The 26,524-nt window shown below is 44.7% G+C and overlaps 1 long non-coding RNA gene across 1 annotated transcript in view; it reads right to left on the bottom strand.

Moving 5' to 3' along the window:
* LOC140693968 (uncharacterized) overlaps positions 1-26,511 on the bottom strand; it is a 31,499-nt gene extending 4,988 nt beyond the window's left edge. The window contains exon 1 of the long non-coding RNA XR_012069691.1: positions 26,375-26,511. This is a non-coding gene — a long non-coding RNA (uncharacterized lncRNA). The remainder of the gene's footprint in view (positions 1-26,374) is intronic.
* Positions 26,512-26,524: the final 13 nt, after the last annotated feature.

Here is a 26,524-nt window from a genome sequence, read left to right as displayed (position 1 = left end):
GAGGGGCTGCAGGCCTCTGTGGAGCTTGGCTTAGGTGTTTGGTCCGGGAAGCTGTGTAAGTTCGAGATACTTCTGCTGCCCAAAGACCTGAGTTCACAGGTCAGTTTCCAGAACCTGAAAGGGCAGACAGTGGAAGATCTGCCTGTCATCAGCTTACTGGTGAGGCTCCGAGGTACTTTCAGACTTGCCCAGTCCTGGTGAAGTCGACTTTAGGGGAGTCACGAAGAGAAGCTGGCCGAAAAGCTGGCTGCACGGATTGAGGAGAGATGCGAACACATGGATGAGAGATGTTCTGCTACAATGGAGAATACTGGCGTGGAGACAGCTGTAGAGGATACCAGGCTCAAAAGACATTCAGGAGACATATTGAACCTCGCTGATACTGGCAGAAATATACGGAGTGCCAACGTGGACTTGAGGAAGTTCCTCAATTCTCTGCTCCAAGAACGGGTCCAAGGTCCCTGACGTGTGCAAGAGAAGAGAAGGCAGAGATGATCAAAACGCTCCTGTTCTTGGAAGAGGTCGTGAGAATCCACACGTCCCAAGGGGCCTTCCCAAGCCATTCAGACCAAAATTCACCAAGCCCAGGTAAGCCTTTTCCCAGGTTTGGGCCTAGCTAGCAAGCACTTGCCCTTCCCTCCCCTCCACTCACGCATCCATTTTGAAGGTTCAGTACCTGAGTGGCAATGAAGCCATTAGGAGAAGGGCAAGTCCCTCCTAGAATCAGAGTTCCTACAGCTTCACACTCTGTGAACAACAGTGAACTACTTAAAGGTCAAATAGTCTCGGCTGAAATAGATAGGAATTGAATACTTAGCTCACACCTAGAAACGATGGCCTTCCACTAGATTCAGCAAATGTTGTGTTTATGTCTTCCCTGGGGTGAAGGGAGTGTGGTAAGTGAGGGGAATCTTTGACTGAACTTGAATCTGTATTAGGCCTCAGTTTTTCAAGACAGTATAGGTAAATAGTACAAGTCAGAAAGTGAACTGTACTGTAAAAGTCGCCAATGACATTAAAGACACAGCTTATGTGGATCGTCTTTCACTTGAGTCAAGCCCCCGGGGGCACTATATCATGTGGGTGCAGACTTGGTTGCGTTAAATGGCTTTACCCAACATGATCGGAAGATTAACGGTTCTCATCACTGATAGAAGAACACCTGGTTCTCCATAGACAAGCATAACTGCAGCAGGGTTCTCCTAGCTATAATGCCTCTAGGTGCTTTTGGATTCAAACCTAAATGTATATATTTGGTTTGTTTCCTCTTGTATTTTCCTAGAGAGGGATGTTACCCCTTGAAATGCCAACATTGGCCAGTAGGTGACAAATAGGACTAAAGGGCACCACATGCCCAAGTGTATCCAAGGTTGGGGGTTATTTCATGTTTCCAATAGTTATTTCATGGTTCCTGTTGGTCTCGGAGGCTTCAACCGAAAAGAGCTGACATGACCCCTTTAAAAGTTTGGACTGCTAGTTTGCATTCTATCTGTCTAGGTTTTCCGTAGAGCTGACAAAATGTTACCAAAATTGACAAGTCTGGCTTCTAGGTCGATTGAGTGTGTTTCAAAAAATAACTTCATTTTCGTATAACTCCCAAAACATGTAAATGAATTCTGTTAAAATTCTTAAAGACTGCAAATGAGATATCAACACAATGTCAAAACAGGTTTCTTTGGACAACCCCTCCCACCACGGCTGTATAGAAACCAAGAGCTATGCACATATCACATTTCTGTGAAATGTATCTGGATAGTGTTGATTCATCGATGCCCAGGTGGCAGAGAAGAAGTGCAACCTGCACTCACGCGCTCCCTTGTACAGAGAAATGTAAAACTCCACTCACCCAGCCTTTGGCACAGGACACTTGCCGAAGAGAGGTCTGTTACTTCCAAAGACAGGATGAGGCCTCAGGACACCTGGAAGCAGGAGAAGGCAAAGCAGGGAATGGAAACCAGTGCAGGGTCTGACCAACAAGGGTGAAACCCTGTTTAACTTGGACACACCCTCTCAAGCGGACAGGAGACATGAGATTGAAGGTGATGTGCTGAGATTTACAAGAGTGCACAGCAGATGCTTGGCTGACAGAACTCAAAGAAACCAGCGCAAAATATCCCCACAGTTGATTCTGAGACCAAGATCCGTGATGCCAAATTACAGTTAGCAGGGGTATCGGTAAGTGAGGTATAGGGCTACGGTTGATGGCATACGCTGAGTCTCAGGGATCTGGAGTGCGTCGTGGGATGTGGTGGGTCTAATCAAGAGAGCAAACCGAACAGTGTACCAATGATAAATCAACCACACGGGTCGCGCGGTTGAGATTACCGATATGTCCCATGGCCACAAACAGTGCATCTGCAGGACCAGGGACCAATTGGGCATTTTTCCAATAGAGCACGTGTGGGGCTGAATCAGAGCTATCGTGCATCTGGTCTGAGGGATCCAGGGGGCCTTGGGTTTGAAATCAGAATGAAAAGCCTTAGGATCTGCTACATTCATAACCTGGGCTGGGATTATGGTTTGGTTTGAGGCACAGGATGCGCAACAGCTCTGTGGTGGCCTTCGTGCACCCGTGCCACAAGGATGATAGGACAAGGTAGAGTGGTCCAAGTCCACAGCGTGAGAAGAGGAAGCATTTCCTTCAGCACTATCTCCCAAAATCGGATGCTACATTTTGGATGGCACCGGCACGGTACGGCAGCGAGGACACCAAGGTCGGTCTGCGGGATCATTCCAGCAGGCCCTGATGTGTGACATCCATGGATGTGCTTCCACTGGTGTTTCAGTAGACAGAGAAGCTCTGGGAAGAACTGCTTTCATTGGGACATTCCCGTGGCACTACAAAGCACAAGCGCACTCTCAGTTTGCTGTTTTGGAAACACTCCAAAATGACATAGAGCAGAAGGCAGAGCTGAGAACCTTTAGAATCCTCATTTCCACAAGAGGCCGTGTCCTGTGCACTTTCAGAATTGTGAGATAAGCGTAATCAAAATGAAGTTATGCTAATCGAAATAGTATGGGTTGTTCATCACAACAAATGCAACCCCAGCAATTGGAGATATACCAGACAACACACACAGGAACAGAATATGGCATCAATGTCTAGGAGAAATTGTCCTCACAGAAATCCCTTGGAATTGCGTAGAGACAAGAGTCTAAAATTTTCACTTAACATAGCCCTAAAAATCTACATTAGATACCTGATATTACCTGACCAGTAGAGATGAAGAAGTACAGTAAAAGAAATAGGAAGTACCATTTCCATTTCCAAAGATATTGAAGGCCCAAAAGATAAGCTTTCAAACAACTAGACTGCAAAACGCTATGCAGTCCAAGTGTTGAAAATGGAGGTCAGGAAATCACTGAAGAACAAAAGGGTCTCAGAATCACAAAAGGCAGAATACCAGAAAAGGGGAAGAGAAAGTCTAAAGACGAGCCAAAAAATATCAGAAAACTCAGTGGATGTGATAATATCAGGGCTAAAATTCAGTCCTTAGCAGACTAGATTATGCAGAGGGATGCGTGAATGACTGTGAAGACAGGGGAACAGAAATCCCTCGGTCAGATTCGGACATAGGAAAGCAAGTGCAAAACAATGAAAATATTGCTGTTGTATCCTGGGTTAAGACAGGGCATGAAAGACTAGAATTCATAAGAGTCCCAGATGGAAAAGCCAGAGATAAAGAAATATAATATGTCTGAAAATTTATCTGTAGAAATATCAGACTGAAACTTGTTGAAAGCCAAGAAAAAATCATCTATGCGAATTCAGGAATTACACAGCATCCAAAGGAGGTGGAATCCCAATAGACCTACAAGCAGCTGTATGATTCCAATCAACAAAGTTCACGAATATCACAGTGATTTAAAATGCACCTGGAGGAAACAACATAGTCACAAGGGAACCTCCAGAGGGGTTTCAGCTTATAACTCGGCAGCAATATTGCAGGACAGGGAGGAGTGCCAGGACACAGACCATATCCTGAATGGCCAAATGCTGCCACCTAGGATAGCCTATGCCACATGACCACCATTTCTAATAACGGTAGAGCTAGAGCAATCCACAGACCGGCAAATCGTAAAAGAATTCAGCAGTTCAAAAGTTATCCTTCAAGAATGGTTGAGATATCTACCCTGAATAGAAAAGCAGCAAGATGAAATGGAAAGAAGAAAACCATTATTGGAAATGCAAGAAGAGCATGAGTGGCAAAGAAGAAACAAGAAGAAGGCAAGGAGGACATCAAAACCTTAAAGATTGGAGAGGGAAGCAGGAAATCATAGGTGATTGGAAGCACTCTCTTAAGTTAATCAGCTTATTTGACTCTCTGTTTGAAGCGAAAGGAGAGATGCATGGCCTGACGTGTTTGCAAAACAAGCGAGAAGCAGACCAACAAAGAATCAAACCAACAAACATGCACCAAAATGGTACGGTTGGCTGACATATACCATGGGAAACATGATTATTCAAAAGAAAATACTCAAGGTGATGTCAAGGATCATTCAGCACGCATCGACCCAGTATTGCGGCTTGCATGTACTCAGCACACTTGTATTCGGAAATCAGAGGCGTGCATTCATATTCGTAAATATAGATTCATAAGAGCATATCGTGACCTCACCCAAATGCCGATTAGGAATCCAATGGATTCCTAGTCCGTGATGTAGTCTTGTATGTCTTCCAACAGGATGAAGGAATGCCATATTCTACGCTACGTAGAGAAGAATTGTAAGAAGCCTATAACAAAGGCAAGTAGCTCTGCCAAAGTGTACTAAGAGCAAAAGAGACAGACAGTAAAGTGCACATTGGGGTTGGTTTCATTTCTTGGAAATTCAGCCCCCATGAAACAAATAGATCCATGTCCTGAGAGTGTGGGTTTTTCAGCAGAAATCATGCGACGCATATGTATTCCGGTTGTACGGATATTATAGGAACATAAGTCTCCTTTACTGGGTCTCTGTGTACTGTGAACTCTTAGAAAGTTTAAAGACGTGTGAAACCTTCAACTGAAAAGGGACACACTTCTCTCCATTGGTACTGTGCATACAGATCTGAACAAAAGGAAAGAGGGAAGAAGAAAGGCCCATGGGACGCTAGTGGGCAGAACCACATTTACTTTAGGAACCTCTCGTCGGATGCAGCCCCTCCCCCAACACTGACAAGATGCAGCAGCCATTGGGGATGGCAGTTACCGGTTGGATTCCAGGTGGAATGTTGGTGTGTTCCACGAGGCTTGTTGTGGCTGTTGGATCCTAGGTAACCGGGCCGAGTTCTGTGGGTGGATCAGTGTGATGGAGGGGCTGCAGGCCTCTGTGGAGCTTGGCTTAGGTGTTTGGTCCGGGAAGCTGTGTAAGTTCGAGATACTTCTGCTGCCCAAAGACCTGAGTTCACAGGTCAGTTTCCAGAACCTGAAAGGGCAGACAGTGGAAGATCTGCCTGTCATCAGCTTACTGGTGAGGCTCCGAGGTACTTTCAGACTTGCCCAGTCCTGGTGAAGTCGACTTTAGGGGAGTCACGAAGAGAAGCTGGCCGAAAAGCTGGCTGCACGGATTGAGGAGAGATGCGAACACATGGATGAGAGATGTTCTGCTACAATGGAGAATACTGGCGTGGAGACAGCTGTAGAGGATACCAGGCTCAAAAGACATTCAGGAGACATATTGAACCTCGCTGATACTGGCAGAAACATACGGAGTGCCAACGTGGACTTGAGGAAGTTCCTCAATTCTCTGCTCCAAGAACGGGTCCAAGGTCCCTGACGTGTGCAAGAGAAGAGATGACAGAGATGATCAAAACGCTCCTGTTCTTGGAAGAGGTCTTGAGAATCCACACGTCCCAAGGGGCCTTCCCAAGCCATTCAGACCAAAATTCACCAAGCCCAGGTAAGCCTTTTCCCAGGTTTGGGCCTAGCTAGCAAGCACTTGCCCTTCCCTCCCCTCCACTCACGCATCCATTTTGAAGGTTCAGTACCTGAGTGGCAATGAAGCCATTAGGAGAAGGGCAAGTCCCTCCTAGAATCAGAGTTCCTACAGCTTCACACTCTGTGAACAACAGTGAACTACTTAAAGGTCAAATAGTCTCGGCTGAAATAGATAGGAATTGAATACTTAGCTCACACCTAGAAACGATGGCCTTCCACTAGATTCAGCAAATGTTGTGTTTATGTCTTCCCTGGGGTGAAGGGAGTGTGGTAAGTGAGGGGAATCTTTGACTGAACTTGAATCTGTATTAGGCCTCAGTTTTTCAAGACAGTATAGGTAAATAGTACAAGTCAGAAAGTGAACTGTACTGTAAAAGTCGCCAATGACATTAAAGACACAGCTTATGTGGATCGTCTTTCACTTGAGTCAAGCCCCCGGGGGCACTATATCATGTGGGTGCAGACTTGGTTGCGTTAAATGGCTTTACCCAACATGATCGGAAGATTAACGGTTCTCATCACTGATAGAAGAACACCTGGTTCTCCATAGACAAGCATAACTGCAGCAGGGTTCTCCTAGCTATAATGCCTCTAGGTGCTTTTGGATTCAAACCTAAATGTATATATTTGGTTTGTTTCCTCTTGTATTTTCCTAGAGAGGGATGTTACCCCTTGAAATGCCAACATTGGCCAGTAGGTGACAAATAGGACTAAAGGGCACCACATGTCCAAGTGTATCCAAGGTTGGGGGTTATTTCATGTTTCCAATAGTTATTTCATGGTTCCTGTTGGTCTCGGAGGCTTCAACCGAAAAGAGCTGACATGATCCCTTTAACAGTTTGGACTGCTAGTTTGCATTCTATCTGTCTAGGATTTCCGTAGAGCTGACAAAATGTTACCAAAATTGACAAGTCTGGCTTCTAGGTCGATTGAGTGTGTTTCAAAAAATAACTTCATTTTCGTATAACTCCCAAAACATGTAAATGAATTCTGTTAAAATTCTTAAAGACTGCAAATGAGATATCAACACAATGTCAAAACAGGTTTCTTTGGACAACCCCTCCCACCACGGCTGTATAGAAACAAAGAGCTATGCACATATCACATTTCTGTGAAATGTATCTGGATAGTGTTGATTCATCGATGCCCAGGTGGCAGAGAAGAAGTGCAACCTGCACTCACGCGCTCCCTTGTACAGAGAAATGTAAAACTCCACTCACCCAGCCTTTGGCACAGGACACTTGCCGAAGAGAGGTCTGTTACTTCCAAAGACAGGATGAGGCCTCAGGACACCTGGAAGCAGGAGAAGGCAAAGCAGGGAATGGAAACCAGTGCAGGGTCTGACCAACAAGGGTGAAACCCTGTTTAACTTGGACACACCCTCTCAAGCGGACAGGAGACATGAGATTGAAGGTGATGTGCTGAGATTTACAAGAGTGCACAGCAGATGCTTGGCTGACAGAAGTCAAAGAAACCAGCGCAAAATATCCCCACAGTTGATTCTGAGACCAAGATCCGTGATGCCAAATTACAGTTAGCAGGGGTATCGGTAAGTGAGGTATAGGGCTACGGTTGATGGCATACGCTGAGTCTCAGGGATCTGGAGTGCGTCGTGGGATGTGGTGGGTCTAATCAAGAGAGCAAACCGAACAGTGTACCAATGATAAATCAACCACACGGGTCGCGCGGTTGAGATTACCGATATGTCCCATGGCCACAAACAGTGCATCTGCAGGACCAGGGACCAATTGGGCATTTTTCCAATAGAGCACGTGTGGGGCTGAATCAGAGCTATCGTGCATCTGGTCTGAGGGATCCAGGGGGCCTTGGGTTTGAAATCAGAATGAAAAGCCTTAGGATCTGCTACATTCATAACCTGGGCTGGGATTATGGTTTGGTTTGAGGCACAGGATGCGCAACAGCTCTGTGGTGGCCTTCGTGCACCCGTGCCACAAGGATGATAGGACAAGGTAGAGTGGTCCAAGTCCACAGCGTGAGAAGAGGAAGCATTTCCTTCAGCACTATCTCCCAAAATCGGATGCTACATTTTGGATGGCACCGGCACGGTACGGCAGCGAGGACACCAAGGTCGGTCTGCGGGATCATTCCAGCAGGCCCTGATTTGTGACATCCATGGATGTGCTTCCACTGGTGTTTCAGTAGACAGAGAAGCTCTGGGAAGAACTGCTTTCATTGGGACATTCCCGTGGCACTACAAAGCACAAGCGCACTCTCAGTTTGCTGTTTTGGAAACACTCCAAAATGACATAGAGCAGAAGGCAGAGCTGAGAACCTTTAGAATCCTCATTTCCACAAGAGGCCGTGTCCTGTGCACTTTCAGAATTGTGAGATAAGCGTAATCAAAATGAAGTTATGCTAATCGAAATAGTATGGGTTGTTCATCACAACAAATGCAACCCCAGCAATTGGAGATATACCAGACAACACACACAGGAACAGAATATGGCATCAATGTCTAGGAGAAATTGTCCTCACAGAAATCCCTTGGAATTGCGTAGAGACAAGAGTCTAAAATTTTCACTTAACATAGCCCTAAAAATCTACATTAGATACCTGATATTACCTGACCAGTAGAGATGAAGAAGTACAGTAAAAGAAATAGGAAGTACCATTTCCATTTCCAAAGATATTGAAGGCCCAAAAGATAAGCTTTCAAACAACTAGACTGCAAAACGCTATGCAGTCCAAGTGTTGAAAATGGAGGTCAGGAAAACACTGAAGAACAAAAGGGTCTCAGAATCACAAAAGGCAGAATACCAGAAAAGGGGAAGAGAAAGTCTAAAGACGAGCCAAAAAATATCAGAAAACTCAGTGGATGTGATAATATCAGGGCTAAAATTCAGTCCTTAGCAGACTAGATAATGCAGAGGGATGCGTGAATGACTGTGAAGACAGGGGAACAGAAATCCCTCGGTCAGATTCGGACATAGGAAAGCAAGTGCAAAACAATGAAAATATTGCTGTTGTAACCTGGGTTAAGACAGGGCATGAAAGACTAGAATTCATAAGAGTCCCAGATGGAAAAGCCAGAGATAAAGAAATATAATATGTCTGAAAATTTATCTGTAGAAATATCAGACTGAAACTTGTTGAAAGCCAAGAAAAAATCATCTATGCGAATTCAGGAATTACACAGCATCCAAAGGAGGTGGAATCCCAATAGACCTACAAGCAGCTGTATGATTCCAATCAACAAAGTTCACGAATATCACAGTGATTTAAAATGCACCTGGAGGAAACAACATAGTCACAAGGGAACCTCCAGAGGGGTTTCAGCTTATAACTCGGCAGCAATATTGCAGGACAGGGAGGAGTGCCAGGACACAGACCATATCCTGAATGGCCAAATGCTGCCACCTAGGGTAGCCTATGCCACATGACCACCATTTCTAATAACGGTAGAGCTAGAGCAATCCACAGACCGGCAAATCATAAAAGAATTCAGCAGTTCAAAACTTCTTCTAAAAGGAAGGTTGAGAATACTCCCCGGAATAGAAAAGCAGCAAGATGAAATGGAAAGAAGAAAACCATTATTGGAAATGCAAGAAGAGCATGAGTGGCAAAGAAGAAACAAGAAGAAGGCAAGGAGGACATCAAAACCTTAAAGATTGGAGAGGGAAGCAGGAAATCATAGGTGATTGGAAGCACTCTCTTAAGTGAATCAGCTTATTTGACTCTCTGTTTGAAGCGAAAGGAGAGATGCATGGCCTGACGTGTTTGCAAAACAAGCGAGAAGCAGACCAACAAAGAATCAAACCAACAAACATGCACCAAAATGGTACGGTTGGCTGACATATACCATGGGAAACATGATTATTCAAAAGAAAATACTCAAGGTGATTTCAAGGATCATTCAGCACGCATCGACCCAGTATTGCGGCTTGCATGTACTCAGCACACTTGTATTCGGAAATCAGAGGCGTGCATTCATATTCGTAAATATAGATTCATAAGAGCATATCGTGACCTCACCCAAATGCCGATTTGGAATCCAATGGATTCCTAGTCCGTGATGTAGTCTTGTATGTCTTCCAACAGGATGAAGGAATGCCATATTCTACGCTACGTAGAGAAGAATTGTAAGAAGCCTATAACAAAGGCAAGTAGCTCTGCCAAAGTGTATTAAGAGCAAAAGAGACAGACAGTAAAGTGCACATTGGGGTTGGTTTCATTTCTTGGAAATTCAGCCCCCATGAAACAAATAGATCCATGTCCTGAGAGTGTGGGTTTTTCAGCAGAAATCATGCGACGCATATGTATTCCGGTTGTACGGATATTATAGGAACATAAGTCTCCTTTACTGGGTCTCTGTGTACTGTGAACTCTTAGAAAGTTTAAAGACGTGTGAAACCTTCAACTGAAAAGGGACACACTTCTCTCCATTGGTACTGTGCATACAGATCTGAACAAAAGGAAAGAGGGAAGAAGAAAGGCCCATGGGACGCTAGTGGGCAGAACCACATTTACTTTAGGAACCTCTCGTCGGATGCAGCCCCTCCCCCAACACTGACAAGATGCAGCAGCCATTGGGGATGGCAGTTACCGGTTGGATTCCAGGTGGAATGTTGGTGTGTTCCACGAGGCTTGTTGTGGCTGTTGGATCCTAGGTAACCGGGCCGAGTTCTGTGGGTGGATCAGTGTGATGGAGGTTCTGCAGGCCTCTGTGGAGCTTGGCTTAGGTGTTTGGTCCGGGAAGCTGTGTAAGTTCGAGATACTTCTGCTGCCCAAAGACCTGAGTTCACAGGTCAGTTTCCAGAACCTGAAAGGGCAGACAGTGGAAGATCTGCCTGTCATCAGCTTACTGGTGAGGCTCCGAGGTACTTTCAGACTTGCCCAGTCCTGGTGAAGTCGACTTTAGGGGAGTCACGAAGAGAAGCTGGCCGAAAAGCTGGCTGCACGGATTGAGGAGAGATGCGAACACATGGATGAGAGATGTTCTGCTACAATGGAGAATACTGGCGTGGAGACAGCTGTAGAGGATACCAGGCTCAAAAGACATTCAGGAGACATATTGAACCTCGCTGATACTGGCAGAAACATACGGAGTGCCAACGTGGACTTGAGGAAGTTCCTCAATTCTCTTCTCCAAGAACGGGTCCAAGGTCCCTGACGTGTGCAAGAGAAGAGATGGCAGAGATGATCAAAACGCTCCTGTTCTTGGAAGAGGTCGTGAGAATCCACACGTCCCAAGGGGCCTTCCCAAGCCATTCAGACCAAAATTCACCAAGCCCAGGTAAGCCTTTTCCCAGGTTTGGGCCTAGCTAGCAAGCACTTGCCCTTCCCTCCCCTCCACTCACGCATCCATTTTGAAGGTTCAGTACCTGAGCGGCAATGTAGCCATTAGGAGAAGGGCAAGTCCCTCCTAGAATCAGAGTTCCTCCAGCTTCACACTCTGTGAACAACAGTGAACTACTTAAAGGTCAAATAGTCTCGGCTGAAATAGATAGGAATTGAATATTTAGCTCACACCTAGAAACGATGGCCTTCCGCTAGATTCAGCAAATGTTGTGTTTATGTCTTACGTGGGGTGAAGGGAGTGTGGTAAGTGAGGGGAATCTTTGACTGAACTTGAATCTGTATTAGGCCTCAGTTTTTCAAGACAGTATAGGTAAATAGCACAAGTCAGAAAGTGAACTGTTGTGTAAAAGTCGCCAATGACATTAAAGACACAGCTTATGTGGATCGTCTTTCACTTGAGTCAAGACCCGGGGGCACTATATTATGTGGGTGCAGACTTGGTTGCGTTAAATGGGTTTACCCAACATGATCGGAAGATTAACTGTTCTCATCACTGATAGAAGAACACCTGGTTCTCCATAGACAAGCATAACTGCAGCAGGGTTCTCCTAGCTATAATGCCTCTAGGTGCTTTTGGATTCAAACCTAAATGTATATATTTGGTTTGTTTCCTCTTGTATTTTCCTAGAGAGGGATGTTACCCCTTGAAATACCAACATTGGCCAGTAGGTGACAAATAGGACTAAAGGGCACCACATGCCCAAGTGTATCCAAGTTTGGGGGTTATTTCATGTTTCCAATAGTTATTTCATGGTTCCTGTTGGTCTCGGAGGCTTCAACCGTAAAGAGCTGACATGACCCCTTTAAAAGTTTGGACTGCTAGTTTGCATTCTATCTGTCTAGGTTTTCCGTAGAGTTGACAAAATGTTACCAAAATTGACAAGTCTGACTTCTAGGTCGATTGAGTGTGTTTCAAAAAATAACTTCATTTTCGTATAACTCCCAAAACATGTAAATGAATTCTGTTAAAATTCTTAAAGACTGTAAATGAGATATCAACACAATGTCAAAACAGTTTTCTTTGGACAACCCCTCCCACCACGGCTGTATAGAAACAAAGAGCTATGCACATATCACATTTCTGTGAAATGTATCTGGATAGTGTTTATTCATCGATGCCCAGTTGGCAGAGAAGAAGTGCAACCTGCACTCACGCGCTCCCTTGTACAGAGAAATGTAAAACTCCACTCACCCAGCCTTTGGCACAGGACACTTACCGAAGAGAGGTCTGTAACTTCCAAAGACAGGATGAGGCCTCAGGACACCTGGAAGCAGGAGAAGGCAAAGCAGGGAATGGAAACCAGTGCAGGGTCTGACCAACAAGGGTGAAACCCTGTTTAAATTGGACGCACCCTATCAAGCGGACAGGAGACATGAGATTGAAGGTGATGTGCTGAGATTTACAAGAGTGCACAGCAGATGCTTGGCTGACAGAACTCAAAGAAACCAGCGCAAAATATCCCCACAGTTGATTCTGAGACCAAGATCCGTGATGCCAAATTACAGTTAGCAGGAGCATCGGTAAGTGAGGGATAGGGCTACGGTTGATGGCATACGCTGAGTCTCAGGGATCTGGAGTGCTTTGTGGGATGTAGTGGGTCTAATCAAGAGAGCAAACCGAACAGTGTAACAATGATAAATCAACCACACTGGTCGCGCGGTTGAGATTACCGATATGTCCCATGGCCACACCCAGTGCATCTGCAGGACCAGGGACCAATTGGGCATTTTTCCAATAGAGCGCATGTGGGGCTGAATCAGAGCTATCGTGCATCTGGTCTGAGGGATCCAGGGGGCCTTAGGTTTGAAATCAGAATGAAAAGCCTTAGGATATGCTACATTCATAACCTGGGCTGGGATTATGGTTTGGTTTGAGGCACAGGATGCGCAACAGCTCTGTGGTGGCCTTCGTGCACCCGTGCCACAAGGATGATAGGACAAGGTAGAGTGGTCCAAGTCCACAGCGTGAGAAGAGGAAGCATTTCCTTCAGCACTATCTCCCAAAATCGGATGCTACATTTTGGATGGCACCGGCACGGTACGGCAGCGAGGACACCAAGTTCGGTCTGCGGGATCATTCCAGCAGGCCCTGATGTGTGACATCCATGGATGTGCTTCCACTGGTGTTTCAGTAGACATAGAAACTCTGGGAAGAACTGCTTTCATTGGTACATTCCCGTGGCAATAAAAAGCACAAGGGCACTCTCAGTTTGCTGTTTTGGAAACACTCCAAAATGACATAGAGCAGAATGCAGAGCTGAGAACCTTTAGAATCCTCATTTCCACAAGAGGCCGTGTCCTGCGCACTTTCAGAATTGTGAGATAAGCGTAATCAAAATGAAGTTATGCTAATCGAAATAGTATGGGTTGTTCATCACAACAAATGCAACCCCAGCAATTGGAGATATACCAGACAACACACACAGGAACAGAATATGGCATCAATGTCTAGGAGAAATTGTCCTCACAGAAATCCCTTGGAATTGCGTAGAGACAAGAGTCTAAAATTTTCACTTAACATAGCCCTAAAAATCTACATTAGATACCTGATATTACCTGACCAGTAGAGATGAAGAAGTACAGTAAAAGAAATAGGAAGTACCATTTTCAGTTCCAAAGATATTGAAGGCCCAAAAGATAAGCTTTAAAACACCTAGACTGCAAAACGCTATGCAGTCCAAGTGTTGAAAATGGAGGTCAGGAAATCACTGAAGAACAAAAGGGTCTCAGAATCACAAAAGGCAGAATACCAGAAAAGGGGAAGAGAAAGTCTAAAGACGAGCGAAAAAATATCAGAAAACTCAGTGGATGTGATAATATCAGGGCTAAAATTCAGTCCTTAGCAGACTAGATAATGCAGAGGGACGCGGAAATGACTGTGAAGACAGGGGAACAGAAATCCCTCGGTCAGATTCGGACATAGGAAAGCAAGTGCAAAACAATGAAAATATTGCTGTTGTATCCTGGGTTAAGACAGGGCATGAAAGACTAGAATACATAAGAGTCCCAGATGGAAAAGCCAGAGATAAAGAAAAAGAATATGTCTGAAAATTTATCTGTAGAAATATCAGACTGAAACTTGTTGAAAGCCAAGAAAAAATCATCTATGCGAATTCAGGAATTACACAGCATCCAAAGGAGGTGGAATCCCAATAGACCTACCAGCAGCTGTATGATTCCAATCAACAAAGTTCACGAATATCGCAGTGATTTAAAATGCACCTGGAGGAAACAACATAGTCACAAGGGAACCTCCAGAGGGGTTTCAGCTTATAACTCGGCAGCAATATTGCAGGACAGGGAGGAGTGCCAGGACACAGACCATATCCTGAATGGCCAAATGCTGCCACCTAGGATAGCCTATGCCACATGACCACCATTTCTAATAACGGCAGAGCTAGAGCAATCCACAGACCGGCAAATCATAAAAGAATTCAGCAGTTCAAAACTTCTTCTAAAAGGAAGGTTGAGAATACTCCCCGGAATAGAAAAGCAGCAAGATGAAATGGAAAGAAGAAATCCATTATTGGAAATGCACGAAGAACATGAGTGGCAAAGAAGAAACAAGAAGAAGGCAAGGAGGACATCAAAACCTTAAAGATTGGAGAGGGAAGCAGGAAATCATAGGTGATTGGAAGCACTCTCTTAAGTGAATCAGCTTATTTGACTCTCTGTTGGAAGCGAAAGGAGAGATGCATGTCCTGACGTGTTTGCAAAACAAGCGAGAAGCAGACCAACAAAGAATCAAACCAACAAACATGCACCAAAATGGTACGGTTGGCTGAAATATAACATGGGAAACATGATTATTCAAAAGAAAATACTCAAGGAGATGTCAAGGATCATTCAGCACTCATCGACCCAGTATTGCGGCTTGCATGTACTCAGCACACTTGTATTCGGAAATCAGAGGCGTGCATTCATATTCGTAAATATAGATTCATAAGAGCATATCGTGACCTCACCCAAATGCCGATTAGGAATCCAATGGATTCCTAGTCCGTGATGTAGTCTTGTATGTCTTCCAACAGGATGAAGGAATGCCATATTCTACGCTACGTAGAGAAGAATTGTAAGAAGCCTATAACAAAGGCAAGTAGCTCTGCCATAGTGTACTAAGAGCAAAAGAGACAGACAGTAAAGTGCACATTGGGGTTGGTTTCATTTCTTGGAAATTCAGCCCCCATGAAACAAATAGATCCATGTCCTGAGAGTGTGGGTTTTTCAGCAGAAATCATGCGACGCATATGTATTCCGGTTGTACGGATATTATAGGAACATAAGTCTCCTTTACTGGGTCTCTGTGTACTGTGAACTCTTAGAAAGTTTAAAGACGTGTGAAACCTTCAACTGAAAAGGGACACACTTCTCTCCATTGGTACTGTGCATACAGATCTGAACAAAAGGAAAGAGGGAAGAAGAAAGGCCCATGGGACGCTAGTGGGCAGAACCACATTTACTTTAGGAACCTCTCGTCGGATGCAGCCCCTCCCCCAACACTGACAAGATGCAGCAGCCATTGGGGATGGCAGTTACCGGTTGGATTCCAGGTGGAATGTTGGTGTGTTCCACGAGGCTTATTGTGGCTGTTGGATCCTAGGAAACCGGGCCGAGTTCTGTGGGTGGATCAGTGTGATGGAGGGGCTGCAGGCCTCTGTGGAGCTTGGCTTAGGTGTTTGGTCCGGGAAGCTGTGTAAGTTCGAGATACTTCTGCTGCCCAAAGACCTGAGTTCACAGGTCAGTTTCCAGAACCTGAAAGGGCAGACAGTGGAAGATCTGCCTGTCATCAGCTTACTGGTGAGGCTCCGAGGTACTTTCAGACTTGCCCAGTCCTGGTGAAGTCGACTTTAGGGGAGTCACGAAGAGAAGCTGGCCGAAAAGCTGGCTGCACGGATTGAGGAGAGATGCGAACACATGGATGAGAGATGTTCTGCTACAATGGAGAATACTGGCGTGGAGACAGCTGTAGAGGATACCAGGCTCAAAAGACATTCAGGAGACATATTGAACCTCGCTGATACTGGCAGAAACATACGGAGTGCCAACGTGGACTTGAGGAAGTTCCTCAATTCTCTTCTCCAAGAACGGGTCCAAGGTCCCTGACGTGTGCAAAAGAAGAGATGGCAGAGTTGATCAAAACGCTCCTGTTCTTGGAAGAGGTCGTGAGAATCCACACGTCCCAAGGGGCCTTCCCTAGCCATTCAGACCAAAATTCACCAAGCCCAGGTAAGCCTTTTCCCAGGTTTGGGCCTAGCTAGCAAGCACTTGCCCTTCCCTCCCCACCAGTCACGCATCCATTTTGAAGGTTCAGTACCTGAGCGGCAATGAAGCCATTAGGAGAAGGGCAAGTCCCTCCTAGAATCAGAGTTCCTCCAGCTTCACACTCTGTGAACAACAGTGAACTACTTAAAGGTCAAATAGTCTCGGCTGAAATAGATAGGAATTGCATATTTAGCTCACACCTAGAAACGATGGCCTTCCGCTAGATTCAGCAAATGTTGTGTTTATGTCTTCCCTGGGGTGAAGGGAGTGTGGTAAGTGAGGGGAATCTTTGATAGAACTTGAATCTCTATTAGGCCTCAGTTTTTCAAGACAGTATAGGTAAATAGCACAAGTCAGAAAGTGAACTGTTGTGTAAAAGTCGCCAATGACATTAAAGACACAGCTTATGTGGATCGTCTTTCACTTGAGTCAAGCCCCCGGGGGCACTATATCATGTGGGTGCAGACTTGGTTGCATTAAATGGCTTTACCCAACATGATCGGAAGATTAAATGTTCTCATCACTGATAGAAGAACATCTGGTTCTCCATAGACAAGCATAACTGCAGCAGGGTTCTCCTAGCTATAATGCCTCTAGGTGCTTTTGGATTCAAACCTAAATGTATATATTTGGTTTGTTTCCTCTTGTATTATCCTAGAGAGTGATGTTACCCCTTGAAATGCCAACATTGGCCAGTAGGTGACAAATAGGACTAAAGGGCACCACATGCCCAAGTGTATCCAAGGTTGGGGGTTATTTCATGTTTCCAATAGTTATTTCATGGTTCCTGTTGGTCTCGGAGGCTTCAACCGTAAAGAGCTGACATGACCCCTTTAACAGTTTGGACTGCTAGTTTGCATTCTATCTGTCTAGGTTTTCCGTAGAGCTGACAAAATGTTACCAAAATTGACAAGTCTGGCTTCTAGGTCGATTGAGTGTGTTTCAAAAAATAAATTCATTTTCGTATAACTCCCAAAACATGTAAATGAATTCTGTTAAAATTCTTAAAGTCTGCAAATTAGATATCAACACAATGTCAAAACAGGTTTCTTTGGACAACCCCTCCCACCACGGCTGTATAGAAACAAAGAGCTAAGCAAATATCACATTTCTGTGAAATGTATCTGGATAGTGTTTATTCATCGATGCCCAGTTGGCAGAGAAGAAGTGCAACCTGCACTCACGCGCTCCCTTTTACAGAGAAATGTAAAACTCCACTCACCCAGCCTATGGCACAGGACACTTGCCGAAGAGAGTTCTGTTACTTCCAAAGACAGGATGAGGCCTCAGGGCACCTGGAAGCAGGAGATGGCAAAGCAGGGAATGGAAACCAGTGCAGGGTGTGACCACTGGTGATGGACCAACAAGGGTGAATCTCTGTTTAACTTGGACGCACACACTCAAGCGGACAGGAGACATGGGATTGAAGGTGATGTGCTGAGATTTACAAGATTGCACAGCAGATGCGTGGCTGACAGAACTCAAAGAAACCAGCTCAAAATAATCCCACAGTTGATTCTGAGAAAAAGATCTGAGCTGTCAAATTTGAGGTAGCAGAGGCAACGGAGAGTGAGGGATAGGGCTACGGATGATGGCACACACTGTGTCTCAGGGATCTGGAGTGCGTTTTGGGATGTGGTGGGTCAAATCAAGAGAGAAAACCAAACTGTGTACCAATGATAAAGCAACCACACTGGCCGGGCAGTTGAGATTACCGATATGTCCCATGGCCACACCAAGTGCATCTGCAGGACCAGGGACAAATTGGGCATTTTACCAATAGAGCACGTGTGGGGCTGAGTGAGAGATATCGTGCATCTGGTCTGAGGGTTCCAGGGGGCCTTGGGTTTGAAATCAGAATAAAAAACCTTAGGATCTGCTACATTCATAACCTGGGCTGGGATTATGGATTGGTGTGAGGCACAGGATGCACAACAGCTCTGTGGTTGCCTTCGTGCACCCGTGCCACAAAGATGAGAGGAGAAGAAAGAGTGGTCCAAGAACACAGCATGAGAAGAGGAAGCATTTCCTTCAGCACTATCTCCCAAAAGCATATGCTACATTTTGGATGGCACTGGCACGGCACGGCACCGAGGACACCAAGGAATGTCTGCGGGATCATTCCAGCACGCCCTGATGTGTGACATCCATGGATGTGTTTCCACTGGTGTTTCAGTAGACAGAGAAGCTCTGGGAAAACTGCTTTCATTGGGACATTCCCGTGGCACTACAAAGCACATGCGCACAAACATTTTGTTGTTTTGGAAACACTCCAAAATGACATAGAGCAGAATGCAGAGCTGAGAAACTTTAGAAGCTTCATTTCAACAAGAGGATGTGTCCTGCGCACTTTCAGAATTGTGAGATAAGCATAATCAAATTTAACTTATGATAATCGAAATAGTATTTGTTGTTCATCTCAACTAATGCAACACCAGCAATTGGAGATATACCAGACAACACACACAGGAACAGGATATGGCATCAATGTCTAGGAGAAATTGTCTTCACAGAAATCCCATGGAATTGCGTAGAGACATGAGTCTAAAGTTTCACTTAACAAAGCTCTTGAAATCTACATTAGATACCTGATATTACCTGACCACTAGAGATAAAGAACTACAGTAAAAGAAAAAGGAAGGACCATTTTCAGTTCCAAAGATTTTGAAGGCCCAAAAGATAAGCTTTCAAACAACTAGACTGCCAAACGCTATCCAGACCAAGTGTGGAAAATGGAGGTCAGGAAAACACTGAAAAACAACAGTGCCTCAGAATCACAAAAGGCAGAATACCAGAAAAGAGGAAGTGAAACTCTAAACACGAGCCAAAACATACCAGGAAACTCAATGGATGTGATATTATCAGGGCTAAAATTCAGTCGTAAGCACACTAGATAATGCAGAGGGACGCGTGAATGACTGTGAAGACAGGGGAACAGAAAAACCTCGGTCAGAAGCAGACATAGGATAGCAACTGCAAACCAATGTAAACATTGCTGTTGATCCCTGGGTTAAGACAGGGCATGAAAGACTTGAAATCCTAAGAGTCACTGATGGAAAAGCAATAGAAAAAAAACAAAAAATGTCTGAAAATTTATCTTTGGAAAAATTAGACTGAAACATGCTGAAAGCCAGGAAAGAATCATCTATGCGAATTCACGAAGTACAGAGCATCCAAAGAGTAGGAATCCCAATGGACTTACCGGAGGCTATATGATTCAAATCTATAAAGTTCACGAATATCCCAGTGATTTAAAATGCACCTGGAGGAAACAACTTAGTCACAAGGGAACCTCCAGAGGGGTTTCAGCTGATATCTCATCAGCAATATTGCAGGACAGGGAGGAGTGCCAGGACACAGACCATATCCTGAATGGCCAAATGCTGCCATCTAGGGTAGCCTATGCCACATGACCGCCATTTCTAATAACGGCAGAGCTAGAGAATTCCACAGACTGGCAAATCGTAAAAGAATTCAGCAGTTCAAAACTTATCCTACAAGAATGGTTGAGAAATCTACCCTGAATAGAAAAGCAGCAAGATGAAATGGAAAGAAGAAACCATTATTGGAAATGCAAGAACAGCATGAGTGGAAAAGAAGAAACAAGAAGAAGCAAGGTGGACATCAAAACCCTAAAGATGGGAGAGGGAAGCAGGAATTCATAGGTGATTGGAAGCACTCTCTTAAGTGAATCAGCTTATTTGACTCCCTGTTTGAAGCGAAAGGAGAGATGCATAGCCTGACGTGTTTGCAAAACAAGCGGGAAGCAGACCAGCAAAGAATCAAACCATCAACCAAGCACCAAAATGGTACGGTTGGCTGACATTTACAAAGGGAAACATGATTATTCAAAAGAAAATACTCAAGGTGATGTCAAGGATCATTCAGCACACATCGACCCAGTATCGCGGCTTGAATGTACTCAGCACACTTGTATTCGGAAATCAGAGGCGTGCATTCATATTCGTAAATTTTGATTCATAAGAGCATATCGTGACACATCCCTACTGCCGATTTGGAATCCAATGGATTCCTAGTCCGTGATGTAGTCTTGTATATCTTCCAACAGTATGAAGGAATGCCATATTCTACGATACGTAGTGAAGAAATGTAAGAAGCCTATAACAAATTCAAATAGCTCTGCCAAAGTGTACTAAGAGCAAAAGAGACAGACAGTAAAGTGCACATTGGGGTTGGTTACATTTCTTGGAATTTTAGCCCCCATGAAACAAATGGATCCATGTCCTGAGAGTGCAGGTGTTTCAGCAGAAATCAGGCGACGCATATGTATTCTGGATGCACGGATATTATAGGAACATAAGTCTCCTTCAGTGGGTCTCTGTGTACTGTGAACTCTTAGAAAGTTTAAAGACGTGTGAAACCATCAACTGAAAAGGGACACACTTCCCTCCATTGGTACTGTGCATACAGATCTGAACAAAAGTAAAGAGGAAAGAAGAAATTCCCATTGGACTCTAGTGGGTAGAATCACATTTACGTTAGGAACCTCTCGTCGGATGAAACCCTTCTCCCAATACTGACAAGATGCAGCAGCCATTGGGGATGGCAGTTACCGGTTGGATTACAGGTGGAATGATTGTGTGCATCACGAGGCTTGTTGTGGCTATTGGATCCTAGGTAACCAGGCAGAGTTCTGTGGGTGGATCAGTGTGATGGAGGGGCTGCGTTCCTCTGTGGAGCTTAGCTTAAGTGTTTGGTCCGGGAAGCTGTGTAAGTTCGAGATACTTCTGCTGCCCAAAGACCTGAGTTCACAGGTCAGTTTCCAGAACCTGAAAGGGCAGACAGTGGAAGATCTGCCTGTCATCAGCTTACTGGTGAGGCTCCGAGGTACTTTCCGACTTGCCCAGTCCTGGTGAAGTCGACTTAGGGGAGACACGAAGATAAGATGGCCGAATAGCTGGCTGCACAGATTGAGGAGAAATGCGAACAAATGGAAGAGAGATGTTCTGATACAATGGAAAATACTGGCGTGGAGACAGATGTAGAGGATACCAGGCTCAAAAGACCTTCATGAGACACATTGAACCTCGCTGATACTGGCAGAAGCATATGGAGGGCCAACGTGAACTTGAGGAAGTTCCTCAATTCACTTCTCCAAGAACGGGTCCAAGGTCCCTGACTTCTGCAAGAGCAAAGATGGCAGAGATGATCAAAAGGCTTCTGTTCTTGTAAGAGGTCGTGAGAATCCACATGTACCAAGGGGAATTCCCAAGCCATTCAGACCAGAATTCACCAAGCCCAGGTAAGCCTTTTCCCAGGTTAGGGCCTAGCTAGCAACACTTGCCCTTCCCTCCCCTCCACTCACGCATCCATTTTGAAGGATCAGTACCTGAGCGGCAATGAAGCCATTACGAGAAGAGGAAGCCGCTCCTAGAATCAGAGTTCCTCCAGCTTCACACTCTGTGAACAACAGTGAACTCCTTAAAGTTCAAATAGTCTCGGCTGAAATCAACAGGAATTGAATATTTAGCTCACACCTAGAAACGATGTCCTTCCGCTAGATTCAGCAAATGTTGTGTTTATGTCTTCCCTGGGGTGAAGGGAGTGTGGTAAGTGAGGGGAATCTTTGACTGAACTTGAATCGGTATTAGGCCTCAGTTTTTCAAGACAGTATAGGTAAATAGCACAAGTCAGAAAGTGAACTGTACTGTAAAAGTCGCCAATGACATTAAAGACACAGCTTATGTGGATCGTCTTTCACTTCACTCAAGCCCCCGGGGGCACTATATCATGGGGGTGCAGACTTGGTTGCGTTAAATGGCTTTACCCAACATGATCGGATGATTAACTGTTCTCATCACTGATAGAAGAACACCTTGTTCTCCATAGACTAGCATAACTGCAGCAGGGTTCTCCTAGCTATAATGCCTCTAGGTGCTTTTGGATTCAAACCTAAATGTATATATTTGGTTTGTTTCCTCTTGTATTTTCCTAGAGAGAGATGATAGCCCCTTGAAATGCCAACATTGGCCAGTAGGTGTCATTGGGAGTAAAGGGCACCACATGCACAAGTGTATTCAAGGTTGGGGGTTTTTTCATGTTTCCAATAGTTATTTCATGGTTCCTGTTGGTTTCGGTGGCTTCAACCGTAAAGAGCTGACATGACCCCTTTAACAGTTTGGACTGCTAGTTTGCATTCTATCTGTCTAGGTTTTCCGTAAAGCTTACAAAATTTTACCAAAATTGACAAGTCTGGCTTCTAGGTCGATTTAGTGTGTTTCAAAAAATAACTTCATTTTCGTATAACCCCCAAAACATGTAAATCAATTCTGTTAAACTTCTTAAAGCCTGCAAATGAGATATCAACACAATGTCAAAAAAGTTTTCTTTGGACAACCCCTCCCACCACGGCTGTATAGAAACAAAGAGCTAAGCAAATATCACATTTCTGTGAAATGTATCTGGATAGTGTTGATTCATCGATGCCCAGTTGGCAGAGAAGAAGTGCAACCTGCACTCACTCACTCCCATGTACAGAGAAATGGAAACCTCCACTCACCCAGCCTTTGGCACAGGACACGTGCCGAAGAGAGGTCTGTTACTTCCAAAGACAGGATAAGGCCTCAGGACACATGGAAGCAGGAGATGGCAAAGCAGGGAATGGAAACCAGTGCAGGTTCTGACCCCTGGTGATGGAGCAACAAGGGTGAAACTCTGTTTAACTTGGACGCACACTCTCAAGTGGACAGGAGACATGGGATTGAAGGTGATGTGATGAGATTTATAAGAATGCACAGCAGATGCTTGGCTGACAGAACTCAAAGGAACCAGCGCAAAATATCCCCACAGTTGATTCTGAGACTAATTTCCGAGCTTCCAAATTTGAGGTAGCAGAGGAGACGGTCAGTGAGGGATAGGGCTAAGGATGAAGGCATACGCTGAGTCTAAGGGATCTGGAGGGCGTTGTGCTGTTTGGTGGGTCGAATCAAGAGAGCAAACCGAAATGCTTACCAATGATAAAGCAACCACACTGGCCGCGTGGTTGAGATTACCGATATGTCAAATGGCCACACCCAGTTCATCTGCAGGACCAGGGACCAATTGGGCATTATGCCAATAGAGCACGTGTGGGGCTGAGTCAGAGATATCGTGCATCTTGTCTGAGGGATCCAGGGAGCCTTTGGTTTGAAATCAGAATGAAAAGCCTTAGGATCTGCTGCATTCATAACCTGGGCTGGGATTATGGTTTGCTGTGAGGCACAGGATGCACAAAAGCTCTGTGATTGCTTTCGTGCACCCTTGCCACAAGGATTAGAGGACAAGGAAGAGTGGTCCAAGACCACAGCGTGAGAAGAGGAAGTATTTCCTTCAGAAATATCTCCCAAAAGCTTATGCTACATTTTGGATGTAACCGGCACGGCACGGCACCGAGGACACCAAAGTAGGTCTGTGGGATCATTCCAGCAGGCCCTGATGTGTGACATCCATGGAAGTGTTTCCACTGGTGTTTCAGTAGACAGAGAAGCTCTGGGAAAACTCCTTACATTTGGACATTACCGTGGCAATACAAACCACAAGCGCACTCTCAGTTTGCTGTTTTGGAAACACTCCAAAATGACATAGAGCCGAATGAAGAGCTGAGAACCTTTACAATTCTCATTTCCACAAGAGGCCGTGTCCTGCGTACTTTCAGAATTGTGAGATAAGCGTAATCACAATGAAGTTATGCTACTCGAAATAGTATGGGTTGTTCATCACAACAAATGTAACACCAGCAATTGGAGATATGCCAGACAACACACACAGGAACAGAATATGGCATCAATGTCTAGGAGAAATTGTCCTCACAGAAATCCCTTGGAATTGCGTAGAGACAAGAGTCTAAAATTTTCACATAACAAACCCTAGATTTGTACATTAGATACCTGATATTACCTGACCAGTAGAGATGAAGAAGTACAGTAAAAGAAATAGGAAGTACCATTTTCAGTTCCAAAGATATTGAAGGCCAAAAAGATAAGCTTTCAAACAACTAGACTGCAAAACGCTATGCAGTCCAAGTGTTGAAAATGGAGGTCAGCAAAACACTGAAGAACAAAAGGGTCTCAGAATCACAAAAGGCAGAATACCAGAAAAGGGGAAGAGAAAGTCTAAAGTCGAGCAAAAAAATATCAGAAAACTCAGTGGTTGTGATAATATCAGGGCTAAAATTCAGTCCTTAGCAGACTAGATAATGCAGAGGGATGCGTGAATGACTGTGAAGACAGGGGAACAGAAATCCCTCGGTCAGATTCGGACATAGGAAAGCAAGTGCAAAACAATGAAAATATTGCTGTTGTATCCTGGGTTAAGACAGGGCATGAAAGACTAGAATTCATAAGAGTCCCAGATGGAAAAGCAAGAGATAAAGAAATAAAATATGTCTGAAAATTTATCTGTAGAAATATCAGACTGAAACTTGTTGAAAGCCAAGAAAAATCATCTATGCGAATTCAGGAATTACACAGCATCCAAAGGAGGTGGAATCCCAATAGACCTACCAGCAGCTGTATGATTCCAATCAACAAAGTTCACGAATATCACAGTGATTTAAAATGCACCTGGAGGAAACAACATAGTCACAAGGGAACCTCCAGAGGGGTTTCAGCTTATAACTCGGCAGCAATATTGCAGGACAGGGAGGAGTGCCAGGACACAGACCATATCCTGAATGGCCAAATGCTGCCACCTAGGTTAGCCTATGACTCATGACCACCATTTCTAATAACGGCAGACATAGAGAAATCCACAGACCGGAAAATCATAAAAGAATTCAGCAGTTCAAAACTTCTTCTAAAAGGAAGGTTGAGAATACTCCCCGGAATAGAAAAGCAGCAAGATGAAATGGAAAGAAGAAAACCATTATTGGAAATGCAAGAAGAGCATGAGTGGCAAAGAAGAAACAAGAAGAAGGCAAGGAGGACATCAAAACCTTAAAGATTGGAGAGGGAAGCAGGAAATCATAGGTGATTGGAAGCACTCTCTTAAGTGAATCAGCTTATCTGACTCTCTGTTTGAAGCGAAAGGAGAGATGCATGTCCTGACGTGTTTGCAAAACAAGCGAGAAGCAGACCAACAAAGAATCAAACCAACAAACATGCACCAAAATGGTACGGTTGGCTGATATATACCATGGGAAACATGATTATTCAAAAGAAAATACTCAAGGTGATGTCAAGGATCATTCCGCACGCATCGACTCAGTATTGCGGCTTGCATGTACTCAGCACACTTGTATTCGGAAATCAGAAGCGTGCATTCATATTCGTAAATATAGACTCATAAGAGCATATCGTGACCTCACCCAAATACCGATTTGGAATCCAATGGATTCCTAGTCCGTGATGTAGTCTTGTATGTCTTCCAACAGGATGAAGGAATGCCATATTCTACGCTACGTAGAGAAGAATTGTAAGAAGCCTATAACAAAGGCAAGTAGCTCTGCCAAAGTGTATTAAGAGCAAAAGAGACAGACAGTAAAGTGCACATTGGGGTTGGTTTCATTTCTTGGAAATTCAGCCCCCATGAAACAAATAGATCCATGTCCTGAGAGTGTGGGTTTTTCAGCAGAAATCATGCGACGCATATGTATTCCGGTTGTATGGATATTATAGGAACATATGTCTCCTTTACTGGGTCTTTGTATACTGTGAACTTTTAGAAAGTTTAAAGGCCTGTGAAACCATAAACTGAAAACGGACACACTTCCCTCGATTGGTACTGTGCATACAGATCTGAACAAAAGGAAAGAGGGAATAAGAAAGGCCCATGGGGCGCTAGTGGGTAGAATCACATTTACTTTAGGAACCTATCGTCGGATGAAGCCCCTCCCCCAACACTGACAAGATAGAGCAGCCTTTGGGGATGGCAGTTACCGGTTGGATTCCAGGTTGAATTTTTTTGTGTATCGCGAGGCTTGTTGTGGCTATTGGATCCTAGGTAACCGGGCTGAGTTCTGTGGGTGGATCAGTGTGATGGAGGGTCTGCCGCCCTCTGTGGAGCTTGGCTTAGGTGTGTGGTCTGGG

Source organism: Vicugna pacos, unplaced genomic scaffold (assembly GCF_048564905.1).
Source record: "Vicugna pacos unplaced genomic scaffold, VicPac4 scaffold_20, whole genome shotgun sequence".
Taxonomy (NCBI): domain Eukaryota; kingdom Metazoa; phylum Chordata; class Mammalia; order Artiodactyla; family Camelidae; genus Vicugna; species Vicugna pacos.
Note: the sequence above shows the minus strand (reverse complement) of the source record. Positions and strands in the feature narration are given on the sequence as shown.